At 60.6% G+C, this 16,084-nt stretch overlaps 1 long non-coding RNA gene across 1 annotated transcript; it reads left to right on the forward strand.

The window, feature by feature from the left end:
* Positions 1-9,590: 9,590 nt before the first annotated feature.
* Positions 9,591-14,942, forward strand: LOC141991416 (uncharacterized). The gene is made up of 5 exons (XR_012640365.1): positions 9,591-9,686; positions 9,769-9,824; positions 10,932-11,043; positions 14,347-14,384; positions 14,568-14,942. It is a non-coding gene; the product is annotated as an uncharacterized LOC141991416 (long non-coding RNA).
* The last annotated feature ends 1,142 nt before the right edge of the window (positions 14,943-16,084 follow it).

Below are 16,084 nucleotides of genomic sequence, written 5' to 3' on the forward strand. Positions count from 1 at the left end.
CACAGATGCCTCCGGCAGGCCTAGGCAATGGGCATGTTGGCACAGGGTGAGGGGGGCATCTTGTGGTCAGACTGCATGCCCCAGGGATCTTGTGCCCCACTGTCCTGGACCTGCTTATGCAGAATAGGGTTGGGGGGTCACAGAGTGGAAGACAAGGGGGGCAGCAAGTAATTGCCCCCTTGTGCCATAATGGTGAGAGAGTGAAGCCAGTGGCAGCATCTGGCTTCACACATCCCTGGCAGAGGGCAAAGGACCATCCTGCACCATAGACTGTACCCAGCCCAGGGAGTGGGATATGGGGCTTTTTCCCTCTCGAGGGCACTCGACCCAGGGCAGCAGGACTGGCTAGCTCAGGGGAGCAGTCAATGGGGGGCTGGTATGTGGGCAGAGGCTGTCTCTCTCCCCTCCCCCCAGCCCCAGCAATCCCACGCCGAGCATGCCAGTGCAGATGGCAATGTGGAGACATGGCAGCCGATAGCTCCAGGGAGTGGAAGGAGCAACCCACAGAGATGTGGACACCCCGATGGTGGTGGTGGGGCACTGCTGGGCCAGGAGGATGAGGGCTGGCTTGATCTACTCCTCACTGGGGCCATTCACAGCCCCTCGAGGAACACACCTCTCTGCCCTTGCTTCTGCACCGCTGGGAGCTGATGCGGGGGGGTCCCATGTGCAGGGTGACAAGACCTATCTGGATGAGCCCACAGCTCTAATGTGGGGTGGCAGAGAGGAGGGGATACCAGGGCCGACTGGCAGGAAGGGGGAGGGGATACTAGGGCGGATGAGTGGCAGAGGGGAGGGGATACAAGGACGGACGGGTGGCAGTGGGGAGGGGATACCAGGGTGGACAGGCTGAGGGCTGCCTTGATCTACTTCTCACTGGAGTCCACTCACAGCCCCTCGAGGAACACACCTCTCTGCCCTTGCTTCTGCACCACTGGGAGCTGATGGGGGCGGATGAGTGGCAGAGGGGAGGGGATACCAGGGCAGATGGGCAGCAGGGAGGAGGGGATACCAGGATGGACGGGCAGCAGGGGGTACCAGGGCAGATGGGCAGCAGGGGATACCAGGGCGAATGGGCAGCAGGGAGGAGGGGATACCAGGGCAGAGGGGTGGCAGGGTGGAGGATAGTATTGGACTGATAACATTGCCAGCACACCAGCCCCTCTGTGTCCAGAGTCTAACTGAACCAGTTCTGGCTGAGATACATAATGCTAAAATCTCTGCACTCATGCAGATTAAAAAGTAATCTTCTATCCCCCAGCACTGGGGGACTTAGGCAAGTGCCTAGTCACGGGCCTGAGCCATGGAGACACAGGGCTGACAATTATGATCATCACAGATTTCTTACCCTCCCAAGCTTCAGGCTCATCCCTCCAGTGCAGAGAAGCAGGCACAGCCACAGAACCACCCCCAGAGAATATGGGACACAGTTAAGCTCCATAGCCCAGCCCTCAGGCGGCTGATTTCTGCAAAAAGATTTGATCGGCCCAGATTTCCCACGATTTCAGCCCAATAAATGGCTCCCGGTGGCAATAGGATATCACAAATATAAATGCTACTACTGTGCGTAGCTCACACACTGAGATGCAGCCACCCCGGGCACAGGGATCCCTATACAAGGATCCTTCACCCGGCCCTGAGATGCAGCCACCTCTGGAGTGGAGCGCAGGGGGCTGTTTAACAGCTGAACGTGTGTTTGTGACAGAGAGTGGGGAAGGACAGTGAATTGAATTTAAGCCATAAGGGGGAGAAGATTTCAGAGCTGCATTGGGGCATTAGGACCAGCACTGACTGGGAGGGGAGATGGGCCCCATCCCACTCCCTGCAGCACAGCACCCCCTAGCACCACACTATGGCATTGGGGCCAGCCCTGACTGTGTCCCATGCCTGTGGTGTCCCAGCCCAGCCCTGCTCAGCGTGGGAGTCCTGGCTGGGCTGGTCGAGGCTGCAGCTATTCTAGGCCCTGCAGCTCCCCTGGGCCCTATACTGACAGGCAGTCCCAGCTAATTACAGCTGCAGAGATTAACCTTGCCATGCAGAGGTGTTGGGGGTAGCGGGGACACCTGAAGGGTGCGGGGGGGGGGGGTGTGGAGAGCAAGGAAAGGGTCCATGCACTGGGCTCGCCCAGCACCCCTTGGCCCCCTGCCCTCCCCCCCACAGCTGGGGCTGAGACTCTGCAGGGGCGGGGGCAACCGACTTGGCAATGGGATTTTCTCACTAATCCCCCGGGGCCGCCCTTGATTGGCTCAGTTAGACACTGGGATGTGGGTCAGACGACACAACAACTCCTCCCAGCGGAGCCTTGTGCCCCCCCAAGCTGATTACAGGGAGCACGTCTGGGATGAGCTCCCCCCTGCCTGGCCCGGGACAGAGCCACAGGCGGCATCGGAGGTACTTGCACTGCCCCCAATTCTCCCCACAGGGACTGGCACAGCTCCCCCCCCCATAGGAACTAGCACCTTCCCCCCCTCAGGAACCAGCACAGCTCCACCTGCCACAGCGCGGCCCCCCCCACCCCCATAGAAACCAGCACAGCCCCACCTGCCACAGCGCGGCCCCCCCACCCCCATAGGGACCGGCACAGCTCCACCTGCCACAGCGCAGCCCCACCCCCCACAGGGACCGACACAGCTCCACCTGCCACAGCACGGCCCCCCCCCCATAGAAACCAGCACAGCCCCAACTGCCACAACACGGCCCCCCCACCCCCACAGGGACTGGCACAGCTCCATCTGCCACAGCACGGCCCCCCCCACCCCCATAGGGACCAGCACAGCTCCACCTGCCACAGCGCGGCCCCCACCCCCACAGGGACCAGCACAGCCCCAACTGCCACAGCACGGCCCCCCCCCCAGCCCCATAGGGACCGGCACAGCTCCATCTGCCACAGCACGCCCCCCCCATAGGGACCGGCACAGCTCCATCTGCCACAGCGCGGCCCCCCCCACCCCCATAGGGACCGGCACAGCCCCAACTGCCACAGCACGGCCCCCCCCACCCCCATAGGGACTGGCACAGCCCCAACTGCCACAGCACGGCCCCCCCCCCAGCCCCATAGGGACCGGCACAGCCCCAACTGCCACAGCGCGGCCCCCCCCATCCCCATAGGGACCAGCACAGCTCCACCTGCCACAGCACGGCCCCCACCCCCATAGAAACCAGCACAGCCCCAACTGCCACAGCACGGCCCCCCCCCCAGCCCCATAGGGACCGGCACAGCCCCAACTGCCACAGCACGGCCCCCACCCCCATAGGGACCAGCACAGCTCCACCTGCCACAGCACGGCCCCCACCCCCATAGAAACCAGCACAGCCCCAACTGCCACAGCACGGCCCCCACCCCCATAGGGACCGGCACAGCTCCACCTGCCACAGCACGGCCCCCACCCCCATAGGGACCGGCACAGCTCCATCTGCCACAGCGTGGCCCCCACCCCCATAGGGACCAGCACAGCCCCACCTGCCACAGCACAGGCCCTCCCCCCGCTCCCACCCATTCCCATAGGAACCAGCACAGCTCCCCCCACACCTCCACCGAGACCTTCACAGCCACCACTCCCACCGCCACTGCAACTGGAACAACCCCACCCCCACCATACACAGCACAGCCCCCCTTCAACCCGTCCCTCCACAGGGACCAAAACAGCCTCCCTTCCCCACAGCACAACCGCCCACCCACATAGGGACCAGCACAGCTCTTCCCCTCTGCTGCAACTGCCACCCTTCCCCCCCAGCAGAGACCAGCACCGCTGCCCCCTGCCACCCTCATGCCCCTGGGACCAGCACAGTCTTGACTGAGACGAATGCCTGGGGGCAGTGCAGGGGTATCAGGGGGACACTCCCTGGCCTGGGCCATTGAGGAGGCCAGCCTAGAGGCTCTAAAGGACCCTTCTGGCCTTAACATTTGTGAATGAACCTACGGCTCCCTCCATTCTCCACGCACACCCACCAACCACCCAGCCTGCATGCTCACCCTTGCCCCATCTATCTGTCCATCCACCCTCCCATCCCACACACTCAGCAGCAAGAACTGGGGGTGTTCCTGTGCGGGTGAGGGGTGGCGTTGATTAGGGGGTACTACTGGCAGGATGGGGAGGAGCTGTCAAGGTAAGTGGAGGGGTGACCCCTCCTGGGGCAGAGCCCCCGGCTGCCAGGGTGGGGCAAGCCGGCCCTAGGGGCTCCCCGTGGGTGCTGTGTATCAGGGAACAGCCCAGGTGGGAGCTGACCCATCCCTGCCTCACCCCACAGCCCTGGGGCACAGGCAGCTGAGTTGTGCCGGGTATGGCAGGAGCTGTGTGTGCGGGAGCGCCAGGCGCGGGACCGGAACCGCCAACTGCTGCGGGACTTTGGGCACCTGGAGACCCAGCTGGGGCTGCTCTGGGCCAGGACAGACGCCGTCAGGAGGAGGAAGGTGAGACGGGCTCAGCACCCAGACATCTTGCTGAGCGGGCTGATTGCAGAGAGCCCCATGCGGGGAGAGTCAGACTCGGACAGGGGACAGCGCCCCAGGAGAAATAGACTGAGTCAGGACTCCCAACTTCAAGCCCATGTTCTCAGAGGGGAGTGGGGCCTAGTGATTAATGTGTGTTTGGGGGGGATGAACTCCTGGGTTCTATCCTCCCAGAAAGAGGATGATTTAGCACCACCAGTGCAGAGAGTGGGTGGAAGTCAGTAACTCTGTGGGGCAGGAGAGGATGCTGAGATGCAGGGGAAGGAATTCAGCCCCGGGGGATCCAGATGGGGCCTGTGGTGGGACCAAGGGCAAAGGGTCGCATCCCTGTCTTGCTCATCTCAGGTGGACTATGACGCATTTCTGCAGCGGCTGCTTCTTCACCCGAGGATGGAGGCAGGGAGCCCTGGCCGGGTCCCTCAGCACCAGGTAGGCACAGCCGAGTCACACTAACCCTCCTGGGCAAGAGGGAGTTGGCACCAGGGTGTTGGGGCATTGGGGCCAGCACTGACTGTGAGGGGGAAAGTGCCCCTGCCCCTTCCTGCAGCCCCTCCCTCCTCCCCACAGTTCTTGGGTTCTCCCCCTTGCCCCCTAAAGCACTGGCCTGGCCTAACCCTGCTTAGCGTGAGCTCTGCCTGGAAGCATGGTGGGCTCTGGAATCACCAGGTACTCAGTTGATTTCTCTTCCCCCTCTCCCCAGGACTGGGTCTCCACCTGGATTTTGGACCCAGCTCTGCGCTCACACTCTGGGAGACACCCCCCTGACCCCCCACAGTGGATGGACCATCTGCAGTATCGGACCTCGTGGCCTCATCCCATCTCCCCCACACAGTCCCCAGAGCCTGCTGCCTTCCTTGCATCCACAGGGGCAGGTGGGGCTGGGCCCCTAGAGGGTAAGGAGATAGCCCTGGCCCTGTTCTGTGCCGCTCAGCCTGGAAGCCTGGCCAGACTCCTGGGTCCTCCTCTCCCTGCTCTATACTGCTTGTCCTGGGAGCCCGGACTCCTGGGTCCTATCCCTGCTGATGCCCCTTTCTTCTCTGCCCCTAGCAGCCAGGCCCACAGTGGGCCCCCATGGCACACCCTGGCTCCACAGAGGGCCCATCACCAAGGACCATGGCTACTACAGGATGCTGGCTGCTATGCCCCATCAGGAGTCATCCCCGCTTCTCCGCCCACATCGGCTTGGCTTTCCCAGCACAGCTGAATCAAAGGGTGCGCATGGGGAGCCTGTGTGGGTGAGGGACGGGGCTCTCCTGGGTGGCAGTGCCTGAACGGAGACTCCAGTGGGGGCTTCCCCCCTCCAGGCAGCGTGGCCCCAGGGAGGATCTGCAGTGCAGCCTGGGGCGTGGGTTAGTCGCCAGCACGCCAGCATCAGCTCAGTACGGGAAAGGCAGGGGGCCAAAGCAGCCAGATTTGCTGGGATACTGTGCAGGGGCGGAAGCTCAGCACTCTGACCTGCCCCCAGGCCCCTGGCCTTTCAGAGGTGGCTCGGCCTTCTATCTCCCGCTGACCGCAAATCCTTCTGCCTTAATCCACCCAGGGGTCAGCCTTCTCCCGGCTTGTGGAGGAGAAGGGGAGCCCTCTTCGGCCTGGCAGGTCTCCCACAGCAGCCTCACCCCAGCTCCTGCTGCCCCTCCAGTTTGACACTGGGAAGCCCTGAGCCTCGCTAGCAAACCCCTCTCCCCCTAGCCTGGGCAGCAGCCTCTTGTCCCAAGCCTCGCTGGTCAGCCACTTAGACACAGCTGGGGGGAGCTACTCTGCCCTTAACAGCGGTGGCAGAGCATGGTTTATACACCCCACTCAGAGCACCTCCTTGGTGCCCCATTTCAATGTGTCTTGACTGTGGGCACCTTAACCAGGGGCCAGCCCCCTTTGGGGTTAGATACTTGTTGGGTTCACAGTGATCCAGGCTGCTCCATCGGAGCAGGGGAGAGTTACCTTGGCACCATGTCCCACAGCCCCTGGGCGCTCCTCCCATCCATCTCTGTGGGGCTGAGGCACCAGCTGTCCCAAGGGCAAGCCTGCTGGACCTGAGGGATGAGCCTAGCCACGGGCACATCACCCCCTACATGGGTTAGCCCAGAGGCCTTCTCCTGCTGACCTTCAGGTCTATCCATGCCCCCAAAGGCTGGGGGAACTGATCTTCCCTCTGGTGGTGCAGGCCCCAGCCAGTTACACCCCATAGACCTGACCTGCGAGCAGCATGCCTGCCCACTCATGCCCTGTTCAGCTACAGCCTTGCACCTCAGGACTTTAAGATCCCTCGACAGGTGCCAAACCCCCCAGTTCGGGTTTGCCCTAATCCCCCCTTATGGGGAACCCCCAAGGGACCCCCTTGTGCAGCCCCAACTTGGGCCAGTCCCTACCTTTGTTTTTTTCTCCGAGCCAGACCTACTCTCTGTGATCTCATCTGCTGATCGACCCGTGCTACGCAGCTCCCGATCTAATAGGGTGACCAGATTTCCTGATTTTATAGGGACAATCCAGATTTTTGGGTCTTTTTCTTATATACGATCCTATTACCCCCCACCCCCGTCCCGATTTTTCACATTTGGTGTCTGGTCACACTACGATCTAACCACAGCCTGAGCTCATGTGAGCAGATTCCACAGAACTGGTCTGGCCCCCCCAGTTCTGACAAATCATCCAGCGCAGTGACACCTGCCCTATTACCCCCTTTGTGGCAATATCTCCCATCAGCATGGCAACCCCAAATACACCCCCCTGGGTCTGCTGCACACCCCAAACCCTTCTCCTGCGAAAAGCCTCAGGGCTCAGTTCACACATAAGCAATAAGGCCTTTTGGAACCATCCCTAGACCCCAGTATGGGCCCCCGCCATTTGACTACACAACCCAAGGCTCTGGGACCTGGTGAGGGAGTGAGACAGCAGTCTGCCCGCAGGGGGACCCGCTTCTGATGGCAAGGCAGGAGGGAGGTGGAAGCATTTACGGGGACTGAGCTCAGCGTGCACAGTGACAAACAGGGGCCTGGAGTCCAAAGGAGTCGGCGAGCTGTGGCACTCGCCCTGGGAAAGGCTAAGCTTGGGGCTTGGCAGAGAAATAGGGGTCCTCCCAGGAGACTGGGTAAAGGCCAGGGCAATGAAGTCTTGCAGATCGGTGACAGGGTGACTTAGGGGGCTCTGTGGGGGTGGCAAGGCTGGGGGGGGCGCTGGAGGGGGTCTGCGGGTGCGGGGAGGAGGCTCTGTGCTACAAGTGAGCTGCTTGGGGCCTCTGCCTCCCTCCAGGGCCTGGCACAGTTGCTGGCTCTGCTGCAATCCTGTGGCACGGATCTGAGAAGGGATCGGGCACTTCGCTGGGCAGCCCTGGCCATGCCCAGCCTGGCAGCTGTAGCCTGTCCCAGCTGCGCTCCCCTCCCTTCCAGGGACTCGTCCCCAGCCCACGCAGACCAGGGCACGTGCAGGAGCTGGGACGCACCCTGAGGACGCTGCCAGCTCTGGGGTGAGGCACCGACACCGGGCAGCTAACAGGGCCTCCAGGAGGCTGCTGTGGAGAGGAGCCTGGGAGCAGGACAGCACGGAGACAGCCTTTGAGGAGCCCTGGAACAGGTACCTCCCTGGAATCCCCCCAAAGGTCCCCAGCCATTGAAGAGAACCCCGGGGGATGGTGCATCACCACCCATCCCAATATGCAGCCACCTTTGGGGTGAGGTGTGGGGGCTGTTTATACAGGGATCCCGCGCCCTGCACTGAGATGCAGCTGGCTCTGGGGTGGGGCACCGGGGCTGTTTATACAGGGATCCCTTGCCTGGCGCTGAAATTGCAGAGATCTCTGAGGTCAGGCACTGGGGCTGTTTGTACAGGGATCCCTCACTCTATGCTAAGATGCAGGTGCCTCTGGGGTGGGCCACAGCACTTGTGCCTAGTGGTCTCATCCTGTGCTCAGACTGTCTCTCTTTCTCATCCCTAGGGTCCCAAGACTGTGGTGCAAGGAGAAGACAGGAAGAGACACCACAGTCCTGGATCAGGGTGGGAGCTGGTGCCAGGAGCCATGTGGGGAGCAGGCAGGGGATGACAGGCCAGAAGAGTGTCAGGGGAAGCCAAGGCGGAGGCTGAATGTCAGAGTGAGACAGCCTGTGGGGAACAGGGATCGCAGAGAAGGGGCACAGCTGAAGGGAGAGAGAGGGCAGGTTCCCATCCAGGGGGTAGGGCAGCTGGAGGGAAGGGAGGGACACTCAGTCATGGGGCAGACACAGAAGGAGGAGGAGGAAGAGGAAGGTCTGGCAGGAGGATTGGGGGGCCAAGAGAGGGAGAAGGATGAGGAGGGGAATGAGGGCCTGGTGGGGAGGCAGGGGGACCAGGAAGCAGGGGAGAAGGATGAGGAGGTCAATAGGGAGGAAGGCTCTGGAGGGGCAGGGGAGGAGGGGGAGGCAGAGGGGAGAGGGAGCAAGGAAGGCTCCTCTTTGGAGCATGTCCAGGCATCAGCAAATGGGGGAGAGGACGAAGAAGACCTGGTGGAGCGGAGGGGCCAGGAAGAGTGTGGTCTGGCAGGGCGTCAGAGGAGCAAGGAGGAGGACAGCGAGGAGGAGGAAGGCCTTGTGTGGGGGCAGAAGGGCCAAGAGCGTGGTGAGGATGAGGAGATGGAGGGTGAGGAAGGCCTAGCAGGCGGGCAGGGGAGTGAGGAGGAGGAGGGCAGCAAGGAGGAGGAAGGCCTGCCGAAGGAGTTGGGGGGTCAGGAGGAGGCCGAGGAGGAGGAGAGTGAGGAGGAGGAGGAAGGTCTGGTAAGGTGGGGGGGCCAGGAGCAGGGTGAGGAGGAGGAGGAGGGCAGCAAGGAGGAGGAAGGCCCGCTGAAAGGGCTGGGGGGCCAGGATGGGGCCAAGGAGGAGAGTGAGGAGGGCAGCAAGGAGGAGGAGGAGAGCCTGGTGGGGTGGTGGGCCCAGAAACAGGGTGAGGAGGAGGAGGGCAGCGAGGAGGAGGAAGGCCCGCCGAAAGGACTGGGGGGCCAGGATGGGGCCAAGGAGGAGGAGGGCCTGGTGGGGTGGGGGGGCCAGAAGCAGGGCAATGAAGAGGAGAGCAGTGAGGAGGAGAAAGGCCTAGAGGGGCAGCAAGGGGGTCAGGAGGGAGGAGAGGAGGAGAAGGGCAGCGAGGGCCTGGCGGTGGGGGGCACAGAAGGCCATGTGCAGGAGGAGGAGGAGGAGGAAGATGCAGACAGCGACTTGGTGCTAGGTGCCCTGGGAGCTGGTGCCCAGGGGGGCCCAGGCAGTGTTGAGCAGGGCAGGTGAGTCCTCTTCTTACCCTCCCCCTGGGCCACAAGTCCTGGTGAATCCTCCCCTTTACCCTATCTCCCCATCTCATTTTAGGGGTCGTGGCAGAGAGACCCCTGCATGGAACAGCCACACCCCAGAGTGCCCACAGGGTGAGTGTGGAGGCTGGTATCCCCGCACTCGACATCCCTCAGTTAGACCCATGTCCCATCCAGCCCTGAATTCCAGCCCAACCACCATCAGTCAGACCGAATGGCTTATGCAACCTGGTATCCCCTTGGTCCGACCCCTGGGTCCAGCCAGCCTGGCATCCCCCTCGGTCCGACCCCTGGGCCCAGCCAGCCTGGTATCCCCCCCTTGGTCCGACCCCTGGACTAGGGTTGCCCACTTTCCGATTGCAGAAAACCAAACACCCTTTCCCCGCCCTTGCCCCACTCCTTTTCTGAGGCCCTGCCCCTGCTCACTCCATTTCCCCCTCCCTCTGTTGCTTGCTCTCTCCCACCCTTGCTCACTTGCTCATTTTCACCGGGCTGGGCAGGGGGTTGGGGTGCAGGAGGGGGTTCAGGGCTGGGGCAGGAGGTTTGGGTGCAGGAGAGGGTTCGGGGTTTGGATTTCAGGAGGAAGTTTGGGTGCTAGAGGGGGCTCAGGGCTGGGGCAGAGGATTGGTGTGCAGAGGATGCGGGGTGCAGGCTCCGGGAAGCACTTACCTCAGGTGGCTCCTGGAAGCAGCTGGCATTTTTCTCCAGCTCCTAGGCAGAGACGTGGCCAGGAGACTCTGCATGCTGCCCCTGTCCGCAGGCACGCCCACACACACACAGCTCCGATTGGCCACGGTTCCTGACCAATGGGAGCTGCAGAGCTGGTGCTCGGGGCAGGGGCAGCACGCAGAGCCCCTGTGGCCGCGCCTCCGCCTAGGAGCTGGAGAGAAATGCGGGCTGCTTCCAGGAGCCACGCGGAACCAGGGCAGGCAGGGAGCCTGCCTTAGTTCCCTGCTGCACCACCGACTGGACTTTTAATGGCCCAGTCAGCAGTGCTGATCAGAGCTGCCAGGATCCCTTTTCAACCGGGAGTTGTGGTTGAAAATTGGATGCCTGGCAAACCTACCCTGGGCCCATCCTGCCTGGTATTTCCCCCCGATCAGATCTAAGGTCCCTCAGCCCTATATTTCCCCCCTGACCTGTCCTTTGTCCCAATGCTGCCCCCTGCCCAGCCCCTGCCACCCCGCCCGAGAATTTCAGCTTCTGCATCTCCTACTACAGATCTAGGACAGGATTCAACCTGGGAGGAGGAGGAAGAGGAGGATGCAGAGAGTGAAGGGGATGAGGCCATAGAAGCTGCTTTGGCTCCCCAAGGAAACGCAACAGAACCAAGGTGGGGATCAACCATGAATCCTGTGTTCCCCATGTCCGAGTGTGGCACTAGGGGGCGCTGTGCTGCAGGGAGCAGGAGAGGTGCTTCATAGGGGTGCTCTCCCCTTGCAGTCAGTGCTGAACCCTAGGGGGCTGTGTGCTGCAAGGAGTGGGGTGGGAATTAAGTAGGGAGCACTCTCCCCTTGCAGTCAGTATGACAGGCCATACCCAGGTATAAAGAGGCTGGAGCAGAGGCAGAGAATTTCCTTCCCTTTCCCAGCCCAGGCTAATGAAAACACCCTGATCCCAGAGTGCCCTCTACTCGCCCAAGGCTGAATGGCAGTGATACAGATTTCTCTGCCAGGGGAGATGCCTCTGGCTGCAAACTGGGTGTGCAGTCTGGCCCATGCTCCCCCATGTGTCAGAGGCCCTGTATGGCCTACAGTCCATGGGGAGGCCCCTCAATGTGGCTTTGCAGCAGGCATCCACCACAAGGGAGGGGCTGGACAAAAAGGTCTCTGCCGGGTGAATAAAACCAGGCCAACCCTGCCCCCAGCTCAGCTAAACATGATTCCTAGTACAGTACAAGAAGAGGGGTTAGAGCAGGGGGGCTGGGAGCCAGGGCTCCTGGGTTCTATCCCCAGCTCTAGTACGGGAGTGGGGTCTGGTGGGTTAGAGCAGGTGGACTCCAGGGTTCTGCCCTTGGCACTGAGTGGATAAATAATGGGGGACTGTGGAACAAGTTGCCCCCCAAGGAACTAAGCATCGTTAGCCTGCTCTGATATAAACGCAGATCACATGGCATTTACACCACACTCCACCAGACCAATCCAGGTAACTGCCCAGGGAGGGGAGGAGAGGGAATGCATCACATGGGTGGGAGCAGCGCTGATACCGTGGTGACGGGGGTGGGATTAGCACCTGAGTGGCAGTGGCGTAGCGAGGTGGAGCAAAAAGGGGCAGCGGACATCAAAAAAGGTGCCACCCGCTTGTACTCACCGGGTGGCGCTCAGGGTCCTGGGCAGCACTGAAGGCCCCAGCCGCCAAAATGCCGCCGAGGAGCCGGCATGCGTGACGGCCCCCGCCGCCAAGGACCCGGAGCGCCGCCGGGTGAGTACAAATTAAACAAGGCGACTATCAATTAGAAAGGTGCCACTTGTGTGCAGAGGGGGAGCAGCTGCTCCCCCCGCTCCCCCCCCGGCTACGCGACCGCTGAGTGGAGCAGAATCTGGGCGGGAGCTGGGTGTTGAGCCCCTGCGGTGCTCTGCCCTTTGCAGGGCGAAGAGGAGAACGTCAGAGAGCCATGAGTGGAGGAAAGGCCGCCAGAGAAGCCCCCGCTTGGAGGAAGGGTCAAGGAAAGTCAAGGTGGTCAAGGAGGCACCGCCCACCAGCACCACCCAGTGGCCAAGGTGCAAGGGGCGAAAGACAGGGCAGGTTCTGTAGGCAAAGTCTGGTCCAGCTCTTCCTCCCTCGCAGGAGGATGAGCTGGAGTCTTTCCAGGGAATCCAGTTCCATAGTTGGTGATGGGACATGGGGCCTTTCCCTTTTAGAGGGCACCTGCTCTGATCTGGTCCCAGCGTGGGTGCAACATACTGGGGAGCAATCCAGACCAGTGAGGGGTTGCCATGCAACCTTGGGTCTCTTACAATACTTTGCTGCAGCAGCTCCCATCTGGGCTGCTCACAAACCGCCTTCCAGCATGCAGATCACACCCTGACTGTCTGTGGGTAACTGCAGCCTGCCAGCCATGCTTGGGTTGCACTCTGGCTTTTACCAGCTTCAGTTACCTCTGCCGGGTGATGCCAACACACTCCCAGTCCCAGATTTCCCCCCCAAAATGTCCGCTGCCCAGCCCTCTCCTGGACAGTCCAAATATATTAAATCTGTTATTGCTTTAAGGGAGTAATATATACACTACTTGCCATCCTGTATGGAGTTACCCAGACACTTCAACTTAAACACACTGGATTAGATAAAACAATAAATCACGTTTATTAACTGCAAAGAGATTTTAAGTGAGCGTGAGCAACGAGGCATAAGAGTCAGAAATGGTTACAAGAAAAATAAAGAGAAAATGCTTTCTAGTGCCGAACTTAACCAACTGTATAAAGCAAAGTTTCTCACCAACGTCTCCCCCAGTGTCCAACAGCTGTTTCCTTTGTCTTCTCAGGGGCGGAGAATGAGATAGGCAGGGAGGGTGGTCTTGGGGGGGTTCCCCTCCTTTTTATAGTTTCAGTCCTGCTTTGAAAAGCATTTCCAGCTGAGAACCAAGAGACAGGGAGTCTGGTGGAGGAAGGAGATCTCAGGCTGTTCCTTAAGATGCAGATCTCTTTGTCCCTGTCTCCCTTTCTTGTAACCCATCAGCTTTGCTAACGCCTGGCTGACGCATCGGCTTACACTTTGGGCCTGGCTACACTAGAGAGTTTACAACAGTGCAGCTGCACCAATGGCTGTAAGCTCTCCAATGTAGCTGCTCTAAGCCGACGGGAGAGCGCTCTCCTGAGCGGCGGTAGCTATGTATGCAGGAGAAGCTGAGCGACCCCATGAGTGACGTACGTTATGCCGACACAAGCTGTAGTGTACCCATAGCCTTTGTCTTTGAGAAATTGTTTTAGCCACTCCCCAGACTTACCTGGGAAACACACTTCAGTCATGATTTCAGCTTATGTTCATAACTGTACACATCATGTTACTACATGCATTTTACCCTGATATTACTTACTGATCAGCAAGCTATGAATTTTCAAATGATACCTCACAAGGCAATCCATGTACAAATATTAGTGCAATAGTGTGCAGGGTCTGAATACAGGGGTGCACTCCATCACAGTGGGGGAGACTGGTTGGCTCAGGGGCAGGGAATGGGATCTGGGACCTTTCCCGTCTAGGGGGCAGTGGCTTCTGTCTGGATCCTCCTATGTATGAGATAAGTTTGCCAGGTCTCCACCCAGTCCCTGGGTGGCAGACTCCCCCCACCCCAGGGGCACTAATTAACCCCATGTGAATTTGCTGTCTGCTTGGGAAGGGGAAGCAATTGATTAATGAACTGGGTGAAAGGGGGGACCATGCGATCAGGGCATTTGTCTAATTTAAAGGGCCAGGGCATGAGGACCTGTCATGGGGTGGACTTTGCTGTGGAGGGGGTGGGGAGCAGGCAGCCTCCAAAGGGTGGGGAAGGTTGGCCTCATTCCCATGGTACTTGGTATAGCACAGGCCCCTCCCTGGGCCAGTGGGCAAGGGGTACTGGATGGTCCCCTCGGGGCAGGTAGAGGTGCCCCCAGCTGGGAGTTCCCTGACCTGTCTGTGTTTGTGCTTCCTCCCCCAGGACACCGCCATGGGGGCCTGCAGCTCGCAGTGTCACAGGTAAGGAGGTGTCCACGGACAGACACAGGCTAATACAGAGCTGGGATTAGAACCCAGGAGTCCTGGCTCCCACTCTCCCCTCCCCCCCATCCCCCGCCGCGCTTAAGGCCACTAGATCTGACTGCCCTCCAGAGCTGGGAATAGAACCTAGCCATACCTGCTTACCCCACTTTACCTGCACAGGATTCTGGGGTGATTCAGAGGAGCTGGGAGCAGGCCTGGAAACGTCCCTGAGGAAGGACCGGAGCCTGGACGACCAAGACGACTTCTATGACTGAGGGAGGGATCCAGCACCTGCGGGTCCCAGTGAGACGGGGGCGATCTGGGATTGGAGATTCACTGTGCTTGGCCTTGGGGGCCACAGAGAGACCCAGAGACAGTGCTGTGAAGCCAGCCAGCAGGGTGGAAGCGACACATGGACTGAGGGATCCCTCCCCCCCGAGCGTGGAGTATGTGACCCCATCCTGAGGCTGCTCCCCACCCCACAGAGTGCAGGACTCTGATTGTCCAGAGCCCTCGGAGCGTGAGGGTGGCACATCAGGCAATAAAGTTCCCAGAAAGGAACTGAGTGGAGAGGCCATGGGGGCCAAAGGGGCCCAAGGTGGGCAGAGAGTTTATAATGCCCCATTGTGGGATGGTGGGGAATCTTTCCCAGTCAGGGGCTGGGTCAGAGGAGCAGGGGAGACAGAATGCACTGGGGGACTGAGGGCACTGAGTGAGACAAGCTGATTAATTGGGAGTGATCAAATGGGGAGGGAGAGAGACAGGGCCCTGGCATCAATCCGGAGTCACCCACTGACTGCTAGGGATCAGGCCAGTGCCCATCTGTACTGCGGGAGTTGGGAATCTGGCACCTGGGGCAGGGCAGCATCGGTGCCAGTGCAGCTCAGCAACCTGGCTGCTGAGGGAGAGACACTGTCAGGGGGAGACCCAGCCCCGCCCCATGGCACTGGTGAATCCCATGACCCACCCCCTACTTAGCACAAGAGACAGCAGGGCTAGCAGGAGGTGCCCACATGGGGAGGGGAGGGGAGGGGAGGGGAGGGGAGGGGAGGGGAAGGAAGGAAGGAAGGAAGGGCCATGCGCTGGGCACAGAAAATGGCTCAGCCCTGGTCTTAGAGTCCCCTGGCCCACGTATGGGTGGCCCTGCCCCGTGTCTGGGAATGAAGCAGTGACTGGGGCTGTGCGGGGCTCTTGGGGGCGGGTCCCAGCTGTGAGTGTGTCTGTGGGGATCCACTATGACGGGGGTGGGGTGGGGTGGGGGGGGGAAGGGTCAGAGCTCAGTCAGTGATCAGTCAGTGCCAGGCAGGCCTGGCATTAGGGTCTGCGGCAGCAATTAGGGGCCACTGTGCAGGTGGGGAGGGAGAGGGGGCAGTATTACCAACCTCAAGAGATAAAAAAACGTATGAGTCAGATCCTGAAAAATCCTGGGGTTTTAAGCAAGATGGTGTGGTTGTGATGGCTGAACTCCCCCTGCCCACCTCAGTGTGTGTGTCACACAGCATGTATATGACAATTGCTGATGCCAACGCTCCCACAGGTAGCAGGAATCAGGCCTGGCAGGCCTCCTCTGGGAGCCCCATAGGCCCCAGAGCTTGGGGTGGGAAGTGGGGCGGGGGCTCAGACTTGGCACCACCGCCTGCAGAAGCGAGGCAGAATGGAGAAGCGGGAGCTCTGGGGGGTATCCGCCAAAGTACCAC

This window comes from Natator depressus, chromosome 7, assembly GCF_965152275.1.
Source record: "Natator depressus isolate rNatDep1 chromosome 7, rNatDep2.hap1, whole genome shotgun sequence".
Classification (NCBI taxonomy): Eukaryota; Metazoa; Chordata; order Testudines; family Cheloniidae; genus Natator; species Natator depressus.